The sequence below is a fragment of the Lampetra planeri genome, chromosome 78 (assembly GCF_965212315.1).
Source record: "Lampetra planeri chromosome 78, kcLamPlan1.2.h2, whole genome shotgun sequence".
Lineage (NCBI taxonomy): Eukaryota > Metazoa > Chordata > Hyperoartia > Petromyzontiformes > Petromyzontidae > Lampetra > Lampetra planeri.
Window position 1 is genome coordinate 4,697,519 of NC_136183.1, and position 16,800 is coordinate 4,714,318.

The 16,800-nt window shown below is 55.3% G+C and overlaps 1 long non-coding RNA gene across 1 annotated transcript; it reads left to right on the plus strand.

Moving 5' to 3' along the window:
• Window positions 1–6,083: 6,083 nt before the first annotated feature.
• Window positions 6,084–12,138, plus strand: LOC144738234 (uncharacterized). The gene is made up of 3 exons (XR_013589188.1): window positions 6,084–6,251; window positions 9,077–9,222; window positions 12,009–12,138. It is a non-coding gene; the product is annotated as an uncharacterized LOC144738234 (long non-coding RNA).
• Window positions 12,139–16,800: the final 4,662 nt, after the last annotated feature.

Genomic DNA, 16,800 nt, shown 5'->3' on the forward strand with positions numbered 1-16,800 from the left:
AGGCTAATTGACCCGACACAGCCAAGGTGCGGGTCTTGACTCTGGCTTCCTCGGAACTCGCCCTTACAAGGACGTAGAGCCGGGAGTCCCAGAGTCCCACCACTGGCCCGCACAGCGTCCCGGCCCTTACAAGTGTAAAAACAGCCATAGAGGGTTCACGTGGTGATTGGCTTGCCGGTCCCGCTTTGTAGCCAATCAGGGGTGAGCCAGGGAGCATGGCCTCGGCGTGATCACGGCATGATCACGGCATGTTAGCAGGGGTGATTGGCCTGGCCAATCGGGGCCTCAGCTAATGGGAAGCCGGATCAGAGGCGTGGTCCCGGGACTGACAGGGAACCATCGGGAACGGTCAACGCTGTCTACGGAGGATTGGCTGGGGGGTACCACGTGACGAAGGGATTAAGAGGGAGAGAGAGAGAGAGAAGTCGGGAGCAGACTTGGGAACGAGAAGAGCAGGAGTCACGCGCGTACGGGGCTCTGGGTGCCACGTGCGCGGTGGGGACTTGGCGGGAAGTCTGCCCGCTTTCCGTTGTCTTGTCAGCAACGGGGAGTGTGTGAAGTGTAACTGTGGAAGTCGAAAATAAAAAGGACTGATTCTGGAAGCCGTCTCGAGAAGGTTTATTACACAAGGACAAGCGGGGCGAGGGGGTCCAGGGTCCTAAGCTGGCGGGTCTTGGGTCTTGAGGTGCGACTGGCCCCAATCGGCCAGGGAGCTGCCCTTTTATGCCTCGTCCCCAACGAGGGGTGGGGTTGTGTGCGCCACCAGATATCCCACAGAGCACACACAGACCCCCCCCCCCCCCCCGTTGGTGGCGCTAAGAGGCTTAACTGATAATTGTTTTTTTACCCTTTTATCTGGCAACAAAACTGACACCTTTTTTACAAGGAGTCATGTTTGCATAGACCACAATACCTGCAGTCGTAATGCAAACAAAAAACACAACTCTGATAATGTGCACTGTCCTTGAAGTTGATTGGTCCACACCCGAGACAGCTTTCCTTAGAGCCCAGTCTCACATGGTGTTGGACCAGATGACGCCAAAAGGCGCAATCAACTTCAAGGACAGTGCACATACATTATCAGAATTGTGTTTTTTGTTTGCATTACGACTGCAGGTATTTTGGTCTATGCAAACATGACTCCTCGTAAAAAAGGTGTCAGTTTTGTTGCCAGATAAAAGGGTAAAAAACCAATATATTTTTTACTCGCAAATGAGGTTCCAATGGTGTAGAAGCGGCTTAACTGTCTGGGGTCCCAGAGCCCCCAGCAGCCCCTCGCCTCTTATGGCACTACACGTGTATGGCAAGTCGAAATGATGGCTTTGGGGTGCACACTTGATACAGCTATCGTGCTGTGACTGTTCCACCTGAAGATGGAAGCTTGTGTTGCCTCCGAAACGTCGTGATTTTTATTTTATTTTACTTTTATTAATTTTAATTTTTTACCTACGTAGTGACTTTACCGGAAAAAACCTAAGAATATGAATCCTTGCAGTCACGAAAGCTTCAAATCTAGAATTTGGGGTGCAGGTTGTTTCTTTGATTGGGGAGAAGCGCGGGACACAGGCTTTGTGTGAAAGCCGTTGCAGGTGTCTGGGATTGGATCGGCTCGTGGGCACGCCGGGCCAATCGAATGAGGGATAGGCCCCAACGGATGCGTAGCTAGGGGGGGGGGGCAGGGGGGTACACGTGACCCCGGGCGCCAAGGTAAAGGGGGGGCCAAAATGAGGCTTACAACGTTACATTATAACTTATTGCGGCGGTCGCGGCAGCCTGAAACTACTGCACAAATCTACACCTCAACCTAAAAGTTTATATATCCCGCCACACACAGCCTACGTGTCATGTAATTACAGTCCCCGGGCGCAAAATATCCTAGCTACGCCACTGGGCCCCAAGGGTGTGATACAGGGAGGAACAGCAGTTCCACGCGGCATCTCTTCAGAAAGGTGAGAGACTCGATTAGCTGAGCCTTCTTATCACGGAGCTTGTTGAAGGCTCTTAAAGTTTTGTGGAATCCCACCCCGTAGTGGCGGTTACATTTCGATTTAAAGCTGTTCGTGACTGCAGGGATTCATCTTCGTGGTTCTTTCGGTAAAGTTGCCACGTAGAAGGGAAGTAATAAAATAATAAAAATAAAACATAATAAAACAATTAAAATAAAACAATTATGTTTTATTTTTATTATTTTATTACTTCCCTTCTACGTGACTTTACTTTCGGTAAAGTCACCACGTAGAAGGGAAGTAATAAAATAATAAAAATAAAACATAATAAAACAATTATTATGTTTTATTTTTTATTATTTTATTACTTCCCTTCTACGTGACTTTACTTTCGGTAAAGTCACCACGTAGAAGGGAAGTAATAAAATAATAAAAATAAAACATAATAAAACAATTATTATGTTTTATTTTTATTATTAATTCCCTTCTACGTGACTTTACTTTTTATTATTTTATTACTGGGATCAGCTGAGTGAGTGAGTGAGTGCTTTCTTGTTGGGACCGACATTTAATCTTTTTGGTGGTGCTGGGTCACCTGAGTGAGTGAGTGACGCTTCATTGCTGGGTCAACATTTCATATTTTTGGTGGCGCTGGGATCGGCTGAGTGAGTGAGCGGCCGCGTCATTGCTGGGTCAACATTTCATATTTTTGGTGGCGCTGGGATCAGCTGAGTGAGTGAGAGCTTCATTGCTGGGACGACATTTCATCTTCTTGCTGGTGCTGGTTCACCTGAATGACTGACTGATAGTTTCCTTGCTGGGTCGACATTTCATATTTTCGCTGGCTCTGGGCTCACCTGAGTGAGTGAGTGAGCGATTCTTTGCTGGAGACGACATTTAATCTTGTTGGTGTCACTGGGTCACTTGAGTGAGTGAGTGAGAGCTTCATTGCTGGGACGACATTTCATCTTCTTGCTGGTGCTGGTTCACCTGAATGACTGACTGATAGTTTCCTTGCTGGGTCGACATTTCATATTTTCGCTGGCTCTGGGCTCACCTGAGTGAGTGAGTGAGCGATTCTTTGCTGGAGACGACATTTAATCTTGTTGGTGTCACTGGGTCACTTGAGTGAGTGAGTGAGAGCTTCATTGCTGAGACATTTAATCTTTTTGGTGGTTCTGGCTCACCTGAATGACTGACTGATAGTTTCCTTGCTGGGACATTTCATCTTCTTGCTGGTGCTGGTCTCCACGTGAGTGAGTAAGAGCTTCATTGCTGGGTCAGCATTTCATCTTTGTGGTGGTGCTGGGTCACTTGAGTGAGTGAGTGACGCTTCATTGCTGGGTCAACATTTCATCTTTTTGGTGGTTCTGGCTCACCTGAATGACTGACTGATAGTTTCCTTGCTGGGACATTTCATCTTCTTCCTGGTGCTGGTCTCTACATGAGTGAGTAAGAGCTTCATTGCTGGGTCATCATTTCATCTTTGTGGTGGCACTGGGTCACATGAATGACTGACTGATAGTTTCCTTGCTGGGACGACATTTCATCTTTTTGCTGGCTCTGGGCTCACCTGAGTGAGTGAGTGACGCTTCTTTGCTGGGTCAACATTTAATCTTCTTGGTGATACTGGTCTCACCTGAGTGAGTGAGTGAGCGCTTTCTTGTTGGGAACGACATTTCATCTTTTGGTTGTGCTAAGTCACCGAAATGAATGAGTGAGTAATTCCTTGCTATGATGACATTTAATCTTTTTGCTGGCTCTGGGTTCACCGGAGTGAGTGAGTGAGTGAGAGCTTCATTGCTGGGACGACATTTCATCTTATTGCTGGCGCTGGTCTCACCTGAGTGAGTGAGCGCTTCATTGCTGGAGCTTCCTTGCTGAGTCAATATTTTTTATTCTTGGTGGCACTGGGCGATGTCTTCAACTATCCCTCGATCCAAGATGGCCACGTCTCTCTCCCCCCCTACTCACAATGGCGGCGTCTCGCCCCCCCCCCTACCCAAGATGGTGTCGTCTTTCTCTCTCCCCCTACCCAAGATGGTGTCGTCTTTCTCTCTCCCCCTACCCAAGATGGTGACGTCTTCCTTTCTCATCCAATACCAAAGATGGTGACGTCTTCTTATCTCTCCCTCCCTACCCAAGATGGCGACGTCTTCCTCTATCCCCCTACCAAAGACTCCTACGTCCCCACCCTACCCAAGATGGCGATGTCGTCCTCTCTTTCCCTACGAAAGATGGTGACGTCTTCCAACCCCCCTACCCAAGATGGCGACGTCTTCCTCTATCCCCCTACGCAAGATGTTGACGTCTTCCTCTCTGTCCCCTACCCAAGATGGCGACATCTTCCTCTCTTCTCCCTACTCAAGATGGCGACGTCTCTCTCTCTCTCTCTCTCTCCCCTACCCAAGCTGGCGGCTTCAGCGTCTCCCTCTCCCCTACTCACAATGGCAATGTCTTCCTCTCCCCCGTCTACCCAAGATGTCAACGTCTTCCGGTCCCCCTACCCAAGATGGCGACGTCTTCCACCCCACCCCAAGATGGTGACATATTCCTCTCTCCCCCCTACCCAAGATGGCGACGCCTTCCTCTCTTCCCCCTACCCAAAATGGCGGCTTCAGCGTCTCTCTCTCTCTCCCCTACTCACAATGGCGACGGCTTCCTCCCCCCACCCAAGATGGTGACGCCTTCCTTTCTCTCCCTTCCCAACATGGCAACGGATCCCCCCCCCCTACCCAAGATGGCGACGTAGAGCGGAAGTTGCGTCAGAACTTAACATTCCGCCATCTTGGTCAGAGGTTGGTTGGGAAGGTGGTCGTGGTGGTTTGTCGCCATCTTACGTAGGGCGGGTTGTGGTGGTGGTGGGGGGTGCAACATCACGTCACAGGAAATTCATGGGCCGGTAGTGACGTCACGAGCCGGGTTAGCTCCTCCCCCCGCCCCTCGATTATGAACGTGAACCGGAAGCCCACGTCAAAGTTCAACCATCCGCCATCTTGGTCAGGGGTATTCCCTCCCGCCACCGCCCATTACAATACGGGGGGTCGCCATCTTACGTAGGTGTGGATGGGCAATACCACGTGACCGATAGCGACGTCACGAGCCGGTTCAAACCCCCTCTGCTATGATCGTGGACCGGAAGCAACGTCACTGGTCAACGTCCCGCCATCTTTGTAAGGGGTATCCCCCCCTCTCGCACAGTACGGGGTCGCCATCTTACGTAGGGGGCTAGGGGGCAACGCCACGTGACTGGCGGTGACGTCACCAACCGCATTAACCCCCCCCACCCCTCATCCCCACCCCTGTATTGTTAACATGTATCGGAAGTCACGTAGCCTTCCGCCATCTTGGTAAGGGGTACCCCCACGCATTGCAATACGGGGGGTCGCCATCTTACGTAAGGGTTGGTAACTACCACGTGACCGGCGGTGACGTTACCAACCGGCTCAAAATTTTCCGCTCTGATGAGCGTATACCGGAAATTACGTCATACCTCGGCCTTCGGCCATCTTGGTAAGGGGTACCTTATTCTTTGAGCTTTCGCTAAAGTAACGTAGATATTTTCTCTGAACCTATCTACGTGACTTTATTGAAAGACCCAAAGAATATTAATTCCCGCAGTCACGAAAGCATTAAGTGAAGATTTATGACCCCAACTTCTCTTACTACAATAATACGGAGCTCGCCATCTTACGTAGGGGCTGGGCATCGTCACGTGACCGGCAGTGACGTCACCAAACGGATGAACCCCCCCTTCCAACGCACTCGATTGTTGACGTGTACCGGAAGTTTACGTCATACCCCAACCTTCTGCCATCTTGGTGAGGGGTATTGCCCACCCGCGCTCATAACAATACGTGCATCGCCCGCCATCTTACGTAGGGGATGAGAGACAACGCCACGTGACCGGTAGCGACGTCACGAGCCGGCTCAAACCCCCCCCACCTCAATTGTTAACGTGGACCGGAAGTTGCGTCATATTCTCACCATCTTGGTTAGGGAACCCCCCCACCACATTATTACAATACGGGGGGGCGGGTCCGCCATCTTATGTAGGGCGGGTGGGGGTCGGCAACCACCACGTGACCGGCAGTGACGTCACATCCTCCCCCCTCCCCCCCACCTCACGGCGGCCATTGTTGTTTGCTTCGTGGCTTCCCAGAGCGGAGTGGAAAAGTGGGGGAGGGAACGACAGGGAAGGAGAGGAAGGAACGCAAAGAACGAACGACAACGGCAGCGGCGGTGGAAGGAAGGAGGGGAAGGGAAGGAGAGTCGGGGGAGCGAGATAGACGAAGGAATTGAGAGGTGAGACGCGTTTTGCGAACGGCGTTTTTTTTCTCTCGTACGCGGGGGCTAGTAGCGATGGCGGTGGTGTTTCAGATAATTTAGGATGACCGCGTTAAAGCGCTCAAAGCCGACGTTACGAACGTCCCACGGACGTACGGAGCGGCTCATCTTCTTCCTCGCCTTGTGCCCGATCTAACCACGCGTCGGATCTTGCGATCCGATGCCGGCAAGAGGCTTCGATTCGCCTTTCTAGACGAGCGCGCTGCGCAAGATTTAGATCCCGACCGGTGCGATTCTATTGATCTTATTGAAGTCCAACGTTTCGGACTCTCGCCTAGACTGCTGTGGAGGTCTTCCCCGTCTTGTGCCCGAGCTAACGAGGTGCTAGATGGCTACGGTCTGACGCTTTGAAGGCGGCGTTTTGATGGTTTCGGCCAGGGATGGGAAATACTTCGTGTTGCCGGTTTTTGTTGTTGCCAAAATGTGTGTCTCTGTGTCTGTCTCTGTGTATGTTGTGTCTGTGTGTGTCTCTGTGTGTGTGTTGTGTGTGTCTGTGTGTGTGTGTGTCCCTGTGTGTTTGTGTCTCTGTGTGTGTGTCTGTGTGTGTCTCTGTATGTGTCTCTCTCTGTCTCTGTGTGTGTGTGTCTGTGTGTGTCTGTGGTGTGTGTCTCTTGTGTCTAGGTTGTGTCTCTGTTGTGTGTGTCTGTCTCTCTGTGTGTCTCTCTGTGTGTGTCTCTGTGTGTGTCTCTATCTGTGTGTGTCTATGTTGTGTGTCTCTGTGTGTGTCTTGTCTCTGTGTGTCTCTCTGTATCTATGTATCTATGTGTGTCTGTCTCTCTGTATCTCTCTGTGTCTATGTTGTGTGTGTCTCTCTGTGTGTGTGTCTCTCTGTGTGTCTGTCTCGGTGTCCCTCTGTGTGTGTGTCTCTGTGTGTGTGTCTCTCTCTGTGTCTCTGTGTGTGTCTGTGTTGTGTGTCTCTCTCTCTGTGTGTGCCTATGTTGTGTGTGTCTCTCTGTGTCTATGTTGTGTGTGTCTCTGTCTCTCTCTCTCTCTGTCTATGTTGTGTGTCTCTCTTATTGTGTGTCTCTCTTATTGTGTGTCTCTCTCTGTGTGTGTCTCTGTGGGTGTCTCTGTGTGTGTCTCTCTCTGTGTGTGTCTCTCTCTGTGTGTGTCTATGTTGTGTGTCTCTCTGTGTGTCTCTCTGTCTCTGCGTGTCTCTCTCTGTGTGTCTTTCTGTGTGTTTCTCTGTGTGTGTCTCTCTCTGTGTGTGTCTCTCTCTTTGTGTGTGTGTCTCTCTCTGTGTGTGTCTCTCTCTGTGTGTGTCTCTCTCTCTGTGTGTGTGTCTCTCTGTGTGTGTCTCTGTGTGTGTCTCTCTCTCTGTGTGTGTCTCTCTCTCTGTGTGTCTCTCTGTGTGTCTTTCTCTCTGTGTGCGTGTCTCTCTGTCTCTGTGTGTGTCTGTGTTGTGTGTGTCTCTGTGTGTGTGTGGGGAGCGGTAGTGTAGTGGTTAGCGCTACGCTGCGCTACGAACCTGGCGACCCGGGTTCGATTCCCGCTCACGGCCAACACCAGTGACGATTATTTGAACCGGTCCTGGGCCTCCCCTAGGTCGACTCAGCCTCAAATGAGTACCTGGTGCGGTGTGTAAACATCGCCACTGGGGAGACAAAGGCGGCCGGGCGTGGTGCTGGCCACCCACCCCCTCGTGTGCCGTGCCGGCCTTCATAGGTGCTCGCTAACAGCACTTGCCCCTACATCCTGTTGAGGCTACACGGGGGACCTTTGCCTCTCTCTCGAATGCAATTCTTTTGTGATAATTGTTTTTTTACCCTTCTATCTGGCAACAAAAATGACATCTTTTTTACTAGGAGTCATGTTTGCATAGACCGCAATACCTGCAGTCATAATGCAAACAAAACACACAACTCTGATAATGTATGTGCACTGTCCTTGAAGTTGATTGGTCCACACCCGAGACAGCTTTCCTTAGAGCCTAGTCTCACTTGGTGTTGGACCAGATGACGCCAAAAGGCGCACAACTCAAAGACAATGCACCATCAGAGTATGCGAGCTCGGGGTTAAGCATTTACACCATTGGAACCTCATTTGCCAGTAGAAAATATGATAACTGGTTTTTTACCCTTTTATCTGGCAACAAAACTGACACCTTTTTTACAAGGAGTCATGTTTGCATAGACCACAATACCTGCAGTCGTAATGCAAACAAAACACAACTCTGATAATGTATGCACTGTCCTTGAAGTTGATTGGTCCACACCCGAGACAGCTTTCCTTAGAGCCTAGTCTCACATGGTGTTGGACCAGTTGTTTACAAAACCGTTGTATTTTTAAATCCTTTATATTAAGTTCGCTTGCTTGCTTGCTTAGGACCGTGCAAATCTTTCGGTCGTTTTTTAACCCAATTCCTGTGATCCAATCGAGCTGACATTTTGCACACAGACTCGTTGTGCGTGACAAATAATTTTCGTGAAAAAAAATTTCCACAATTTTACACTTTTTAGGGAAAAAAAATTATATGTAATTACCAATTGCAAGCAATCATCTGACCCATAGGTGGCAGCCATCTCAAGCCAGAGGACGACAGGACTCTAGCCGCCACGCATATGAAGGATTTATAGTGAAAAACTTTGTTTTTACGGGTTAATTTTTTTTTAAACTTAATGTTTAAAGGAGTCTATCTTCTCTCGAAAACGTACCTTTGTCTCAGCTTCTGCCGAAAGACCCCCTCCCTCCCCTAGGAGATGTGAATCTCCACAAGCCTCGCGAAAGTTTTTTTGAAGTCTCTCTCTCTCTCTCTCGTGGTTTGTTGTTGTTGTTTGTGTCAGAATTAAAGGGGCTTTGATTCGCTCCCTCCCTCCCTCGGAAACGTTGTGTGGACGTTGGCTGGACGTTGGGTGGACGTTGGGTGGACGTTGGGTGGACGTTGGGTGGACGTTGGAGCCGGTTGGCTTACACCCCCTGCTCTGCCTCGGTTAGTGTTGGAGCCACGGCGGAGAGAAACACAGACTCACTCAGAGACTCACTCACCACTCACTCAGAAACTCACAGACTCACTCAGAGACTCACTCAGAGACTCACTCAGAGACTCACTCAGAGACTCACTCACAGACTCACTCAGAGACTCACTCAGAGACTCACTCAGAGACTCACTCAGAGACTCACTCAGAGACTCACTCACCCACCCACAGACTCACTCACCACTCACCCACAGACTCACTCAGAGACTCACTCAGAGACTCACCCAGAGACTCACTCACAGACTAACTCAGAGACTCACTCAGAGACTCACCCAGAGACTCACACAGAGACTCACACAGAGACTCACAGACTCACTCACTCACAGACTCACAGAATAACTCACTCACAGACTCACCCAGAGACTCACTCACAGACTCACTAGACTCACCCAGAGACTCACTCACAGACTCACTCAGAGACTCACTCAGAGACTCACCCAGAGACTCACTCAGAGACTCACTCACAGACTCACCCACTCACTCACAGACTCACTCAGAGACTCACCCAGAGACTCACCCAGAGACTCACCCAGAGACTCACCCAGAGACTCACACAGAGACTCACACAGAGAATCACAGACTCACTCACTCACAGACTCACAGAATAACTCACTCACAGACTCACCCAGAGACTCACTCACAGACTCACTCACAGACTCACTCACAGACTCACTCAGAGACTCACTCAGAGACTCACCCAGAGACTCACTCAGAGACTCACTCACAGACTCACCCACTCACTCACAGACTCACTCAGAGACTCACCCAGAGACTCACTCACAGACTCACTCACAGACTCACTCAGAGACTCACTCAGAGACTCACCCAGAGACTCACTCAGAGACTCACTCACAGACTCACCCACTCACTCACAGACTCACTCAGAGACTCACTCAGAGACTCACCCAGAGACTCACCCAGAGACTCACCCAGAGACTCACCCAGAGACTCACTCAGAGACTCACTCACAGACTCACCCACTCACTCACAGACTCACTCAGAGACTCACTCACAGACTCACTCAGAGACTCACCCACAGACTCACTCAGAGACTCACTCAGAGACTCACTCAGAGACTCACTCAGAGACTCACTCACTCACAGACTCACCCAGAGACTCACCCAGAGACTCACTCAAGAGACTCACTCAGAGACTCACTCACAGACTCACCCACTCACTCACAGACTCACCCAGAGACTCACCCAGAGACTCACCCAGAGACTCACCCAGAGACTCACCCAGAGACTCACTCAGAGACTCACTCAGAGACTCACCCAGAGACTCACCCACAGACTCACCCAGAGACTCACTCACAGACTCACTCAGAGACTCACTCAGAGACTCACCCAGAGACTCACACAGAGACTCACAGACTCACCCAGAGACTCACCCAGAGACTCACTCACAGACTCACTCACAGACTCACCCAGAGACTCACTCAGACTCACAGACTCACTCACTCACTCACAGATTCACAGAATCACTCACTCACAGACTCACAGACTCACTCACAGACTCACAGACTCACTCACTCCCCCAGAGACTCACTCACTCACTCACCTACTCACCCACCCACCCACTCACTCACCCACTCACCCACCCACCCACTCACCCACCCACCCACTCACCCACCCACTCAGCCACCCACCCACTCACCCACCCACACACCCACTCACCCACTCACCCACCCACACACCCACACACCCACCCACTCACCCACCCACTCACCCACCCACTCACCCACCCATTCACCCACTCACCCACTCACCCACCCACTCACTCACTCACTCACCCACCCACTCACCCACCCACTCACTCACTCACTTACCCACCCACACACCCACCCACTCACCCACTCACCCACCCACCCACTCACCCACCCACACACCCACCCACCCACTCACCCACTCACCCACACACCCACACACCCACCCACTCACCCACTCACCCACCCACTCACCCACCCACACACCCACTCACCCACCCACTCACACACCCACTCACCTCACCCACTCACTCACCCACCCACTCACCCACCCACCCACACACTCACTCACCCACGCACACACCCACCCACTCACCCACTCACTCACCCACCCACCCACTCACTCACTCACCCACCCACACACCCACTCACCCACTCACCCCACCCACCCACTCACCCACCCACACACCCACCCACTCACCCACTCACCCACCCACACACCCACACACCCACCCACTCACCCACACACCCACACACCCACCCACTCACCCACCCACTCACCCACCCATTCACCCACCCACTCACCCACCCACCCACACACCCACCCACTCACCCACCCACTCACCCACACACCCACCCACACACCCACACACACACCCACTCACCCACACACCCACTCACCCACCCACACACCCACTCACCCACCCACTCACCCACCCACTCACCCACCCACACACCCACCCACACACCCACCCACACACCCACCCACCCACTCACCCACCCACCCACTCACCCACCCACTCACCCACTCACCCACCCACTCACCCACTCACTCACTCACCCACTCACCTACCCACTCACCCACCCACACACTCACTCACCCACCCACACACCCACCCACTCACCCACTCACCCACTCACCCACCCACTCACCCACCCACTCACCCACCCACTCACCCACTCACCCACTCACCCACTCACTCACCCACTCACCCACCCACCCACTCACTCACATCTCCCTCTCGTCTCCCACAGCTTGTAAAGGTCTCTCTGCCTCCCACACGGACCTCAATCTGCTGCTGCTGCTGCCGCGTCCAGCCACGTCATGTCCTTCATATTTGACCTGATCTCCTCGGGGTTCAGCAGCGTCCTCCAGTTTCTTGGTGGGTGGGTGGGTGGGTGGGTGAGTGGGTGAGTGGGTGGGTGAGTGAGTGAGTGAGTGGGTGAGTGGGTGGGTGGGTGAGTGGGTGGGTGAGTGGGTGGGTGAGTGGGTGGGTGGGTGAGTGGGTGGGTGAGTGAGTGAGTGAGTGAGTGGGTGAGTGGGTGGGTGAGTGGGTGGGTGAGTGGGTGGGTGGGTGGGTGGGTGGGTGGGTGGGTGAGTGAGTGAGTGGGTGGGTGGGTGGGTGGGTGAGTGGGTGAGTGGGTGGGTGAGTGGGTGGGTGAGTGAGTGAGTGAGTGGGTGGGTGAGTGGGTGAGTGGGTGGGTGAGTGGTGAGTGTTGGGTGGGTGAGTGGGTGAGTGGGTGGGTGGGGGGGTGAGTGGGTGAGTGGTGGTGAGTGGGTGATTGGGTGGGTGAGGGAGTGGGTGGGTGGGTGGGTGAGTGGGTGGGTGGGTGAGTGGTGGGTGGGTGAGTGAGTGGGTGGGGTGGGTGGTGGGTGAGTGAGTGGGTGGGTGGGTGAGTGGGTGGGTGGGTGGGTGAGTGGGTGAGTGGGTGGGGTGGTGTGATGTGAGTGGTTGGGTGGGTGAGTGTGTGGGTGAGTGAGTGGGTGAGTGTGTGGGTGAGTGGGTGTGTGGGTGGGTGAGTGAGTGAGTGGGTGGGTGGGTGGGTGAGTGAGTGGGTGAGGGGGTGGGTGAGTGGTGGGTGGGTGGGTGGGGTGAGTGGATGAGTGGGTGGGTGAGTGGATGAGTGGGTGGGTGAGTGGGTGGGTGAATGGGTGAGTGGGTGAGTGGGGTGGTGAGGTGAGTGGGTGGGTGGGTTGGTGAGTGGGTGAGTGGGTGGGTGAGTGAGTGGGTGGGTGGGTGAGTGATTGGGTGGGTGAGTGGGTGAGTGGGTGGGGTGAGTGGGGTGAGTGGGGTGGGTGGGTGGGGTGAGTGAGTGGGTGGGTGGGTGAGTGGGTGGGGTGGGTGGGTGAGTGGGTGGGGTGGTGGGGTGGGTGAGTGGGTGGGTGAGTAGTGGGTGGGTGGGTGAGTGAGTGGTGGGTTGGTGAGTGGGGTGGTGGGGTGGGTGTGAGTGGGTGTGTGAGGGTGGGTGAGTGAGTGGGTGGGTGGGTGAGTGGGGTGGGGGGGGTGGGTGAGTGGGGTGGTGGGTGAGTGAGTGGGTGGGTGAGTGAGTGGGTGGGTGGGGTGAGTGGGTGGGTGGGTGAGTGAGTGGGTGGGGTGGTGAGTGGGTGGGTGAGGGTGGGGGGTGGGGTGGGTGGGGGTGAGTGGGTGGGAGTGGGTGAGTGGGTGAGTGGGTGTGGGTGGGGGTGAGTGGGTGGGTGAGTGGGTGAGGGGGTGGGGTGGTGAGTGGGTGGGTGGGGTGGGTGAGTGGATGAGTGGGTGGGTGAGTGGATGAGTGGGTGGGTGAGTGGATGAGTGGGTGGGTGAGTGAGTGGGTGAGTGGGTGGGGTGAGTGGGGTGGGTGGGTGAGTGAGTGGGTGAGTGGATGAGTGGGTGGGTGAGTGAGTGGGTGGGTGGGGTGGGTGAGTGGGGTGGGGAGTGGTGTGAGTGGGTGGGGTGGGTGAGTGGGTGGGTGGGTGGGTGAGTGGGTGGGGGGTGGGGTGGGTGGGGGTGGGGGTGGGTGGGGGTGGGTGAGTGGGTGGGTGGGGGTGGTGGGTGGGTGGGTGGGGTGAGTGGGTGGGTGGGTGGGTGGGTGGGTGGGGGTGGGGGGGGGTGAGGGTGGGTGGGGGGTGAGTGGGTGGTGGGTGGGTGAGTGGGTGGGTGGGTGGGTGAGTGGGTGTGTGGGTGGTGGGTGGGTGAGTGAGTGGGGGGTGGGTGAGTGGGGTGGGGGGGGTGGGTGAGTGGGTGGGTGGGGTGAGTGGGGTGGGGTGGGTGAGTGAGTGGGTGAGTGGGGGTGGGGTGGGTGGGTGAGTGGGTGGTGAGTGGGTGGGTGAGTGGGGTGGGTGGGTGGGTGGGTGAGGGGGTGGTGTTGGGGGTGAGTGGGTGAGTGAGTGGGTGGGTGAGTGGGGTGAGTGTGTGAGGGGTGGGGTGAGTGAGTGGGTGGGGGTGGAGTGAGTGAGTGGGGTGGTGGGTGAGTGGGTGGGTGAGTGAGTGGGGTGGGTGGGTGAGTGGGTGAGTGGGTGGGTGAGTGGGTGGGTGAGTGATGAGTGGGTGGGTGAGTGGGTGGGTGAGTGAGTGGGTGAGTGAGTGAGTGAGTGGGTGGGTGGGAGTAAGTGGTGGTGAGTGGGTGAGTGAGTGGGTGAGGGGGTGGGTGAGTGAGGTGGTGGTGAGTGGGTGGGTGGATGGGGTGAGTGGGTGAGTGGGGGTGAGTGAGTGAGTGGGGTGGGTGAGTGAGTGGGTGGGTGGGTGGGTGAGTGAGTGGTGAGTGGTGGGTGAATGGGTGAGTGGGTGGGTGAGTGAGTGGGTGAGGGTGAGTGGGTGGGTGGGTTGGTGAGTGGTGATGGTGGTGGGTGGTGGTGGGTGAGGTGAGTGAGTGAGTGGGTGAGTGGATGAGTGGGTGGGTGAGTGAGTGGGTGAGAGGGGTGGGTGAGGGGTGGTAGTGGGTGGAGTGGTGGTGATGGTGGGTGAGTGGTGGAGTGGGTGGAGTGGGTGAGGGGGTGGGTGGTGGTGAGTGGGTGGTGGGTGAGTGGGTGGGTGGGTGGGTGGGGTGAGTGGGTGGGTGAGTGGGTGGTGGGTGGAGGTGAGGTGGGGGTGGGTGGGTGAGTGGGTGGGTGTGGTGTGGTGGGTGGTGGGGTGGGTGGGTGTGTGGGGGTGGGGGTGGTGAGTGGGTGGGTGGGTGAGTGGGTGGGTGGGGTGAGGTGGGTGGGGGTGGGTGGGTGTGTGGGGGTGGGGTGTGTGAGGGGTGGGTTGGGTGGGGTGGGTGGTGGGGTGAGTGGGTGGGGGTGGGTGGGTGGGGTGGTGAGTGGGTGGTGTGGGTGGGTGAGTGGTGGGTGGTGAGTGGGTGTGTGGGTGGGTGAGTGGGGGTGAGTCAGGGGTGAGTGGGTGAGTGGGTGAGTGGGGTGGGGTGAGGTGGGTGGGTGAGTGGGTAGGGGGTGGTGTGGAGTGGGTGGGTGGGTGGGTGAGTGAGTGAGTGAGTGGGTGAGTGAGTGGGGGGTGGGGTGAGTGGGTGAGTGGGTGGGTGAGTGGGTGGGTGATGAGTGAGTGGTGGGTGGGTGAGTGGGTGGGTGGGTGGGTGGAGTGAGGTGAGTGGAGTGGGTGGGTGAGTGAGGTGAGTGAGTGAGTGAGGAGTGGGTGGGTGGGGGAGTAAGGGGTGGGTGAGTGGTGAGTGAAGGTGAGGGGGTGGTGTGGGGTGGGTGGGTGGGTGGGTGAGTGGGTGGGTGAGTGAGTGGGTGGGTGAGTGAGTGGGTGGGTGAGTGAGTGATGTGGGTGGGTGAGTGTGGGTGAGTGAGTGAGTGGGTGGGTGGGTGTGAGTGAGTGGTGGGTGAGTGGGTGAGTGAGTGGGTGAGGGGTGGGTGGGTGAGTGAGTGAGTGGGTGGGTGAGTGGGTGGGTGGGTGGGTGAGTGGGTGGGTGAGTGGGTGGGTGGGTGAGTGGGTGGGTGGGTGGGTGAGTGGGTGGGTGAGTGGGTGGGTGAGTGGGGTGAGTGGGTGAGTGAGTGGGGAGTGGTGGGGAGTGAGTGAGTGGGTGGGTGGGTGAGTGAGTGAGTGAGTGGGTGAGTGTGTGGGTGAGTGAGTGAGTGGGTGGGTGGGTGAGTGAGTGGGTGGGTGAGGGGGTGGGTGAGTGGGTGGTGAGGGGGGTGTGTGGGTGAGGGGTGAGGGGTGGGTGAGTGGGTGGGTGGGTGGGTGGGTGAGTGGGTTGGTGAGTGAGTGAGTGAGTGGGTGGATGAGTGAGTGGGTGGGTGGGTGAGTGAGTGGGTGGGTGAGTGGGTGAGTGAGTGGGTGAGGGGTGGGTGGGTGAGTGAGTGGGTGGGTGTGTGGGTGAGTGAGTGTGGGTGGTGTGAGTGGGTGGGTGAGTGGGTGGGTGGGTGGTGAGTGGGTGGGTGGGTGGGTGAGTGAGTGAGTGGGTGGATGAGTGAGTGGGTGGGTGAGTGGGTGAGTGAGTGGGTGAGGGGGTGGGTGGGTGAGTGAGTGAGTGGGTGAGTGTGTGGGTGAGTGAGTGGGTGGGTGGGTGAGTGGGGTGGGTGAGTGGGTGAGTGGGTGGGTGGGTGGGTGAGTGGGTGGTTGAGTGAGTGAGTCGGTGGGTGGCCGAGTGAGTGGGTGGGTAGGTGAGTGGGTGGGTGGGTGAGTGGGTGAGTGGGGGGGTGGGTGGGGGGGTGAGTGTGTGGGTGGGGGGGTGAGTGAGTTAGTGGGTGGGTGGGGAGTGGGTGGGTGAGTGAGCAAGTGGTTGGGTGGGCGGGTGTCTGTGTGTGTATGTATCTGTGTGTGTCTGTATTTGTGTGTGTGTGTCACTGTGTCTGTGTGTGTATCTGTGTGTGTGTGTATCTGTGTGTGTCTGTGTGTGTCTGTGTGTATCTCTGTGTGTGTGTGTATCTGTGTGTGTGTGTGTGTATCTGTGTGTGTGTGTATCTGTGGTATACTGTGTGTGTCTGTGTGTATGTGTGTGTGTGTATCTGTGTGTGTGTGTGTGTCTGTGTGTATCTCTGTGTGTGTGTATCTGTGTGTATCTGTGTGTATCTTTGTGTGTGTGTGTGTATCTGTGTATGTGTGTATCTGTGTGTGTCCACTGTGTCTGT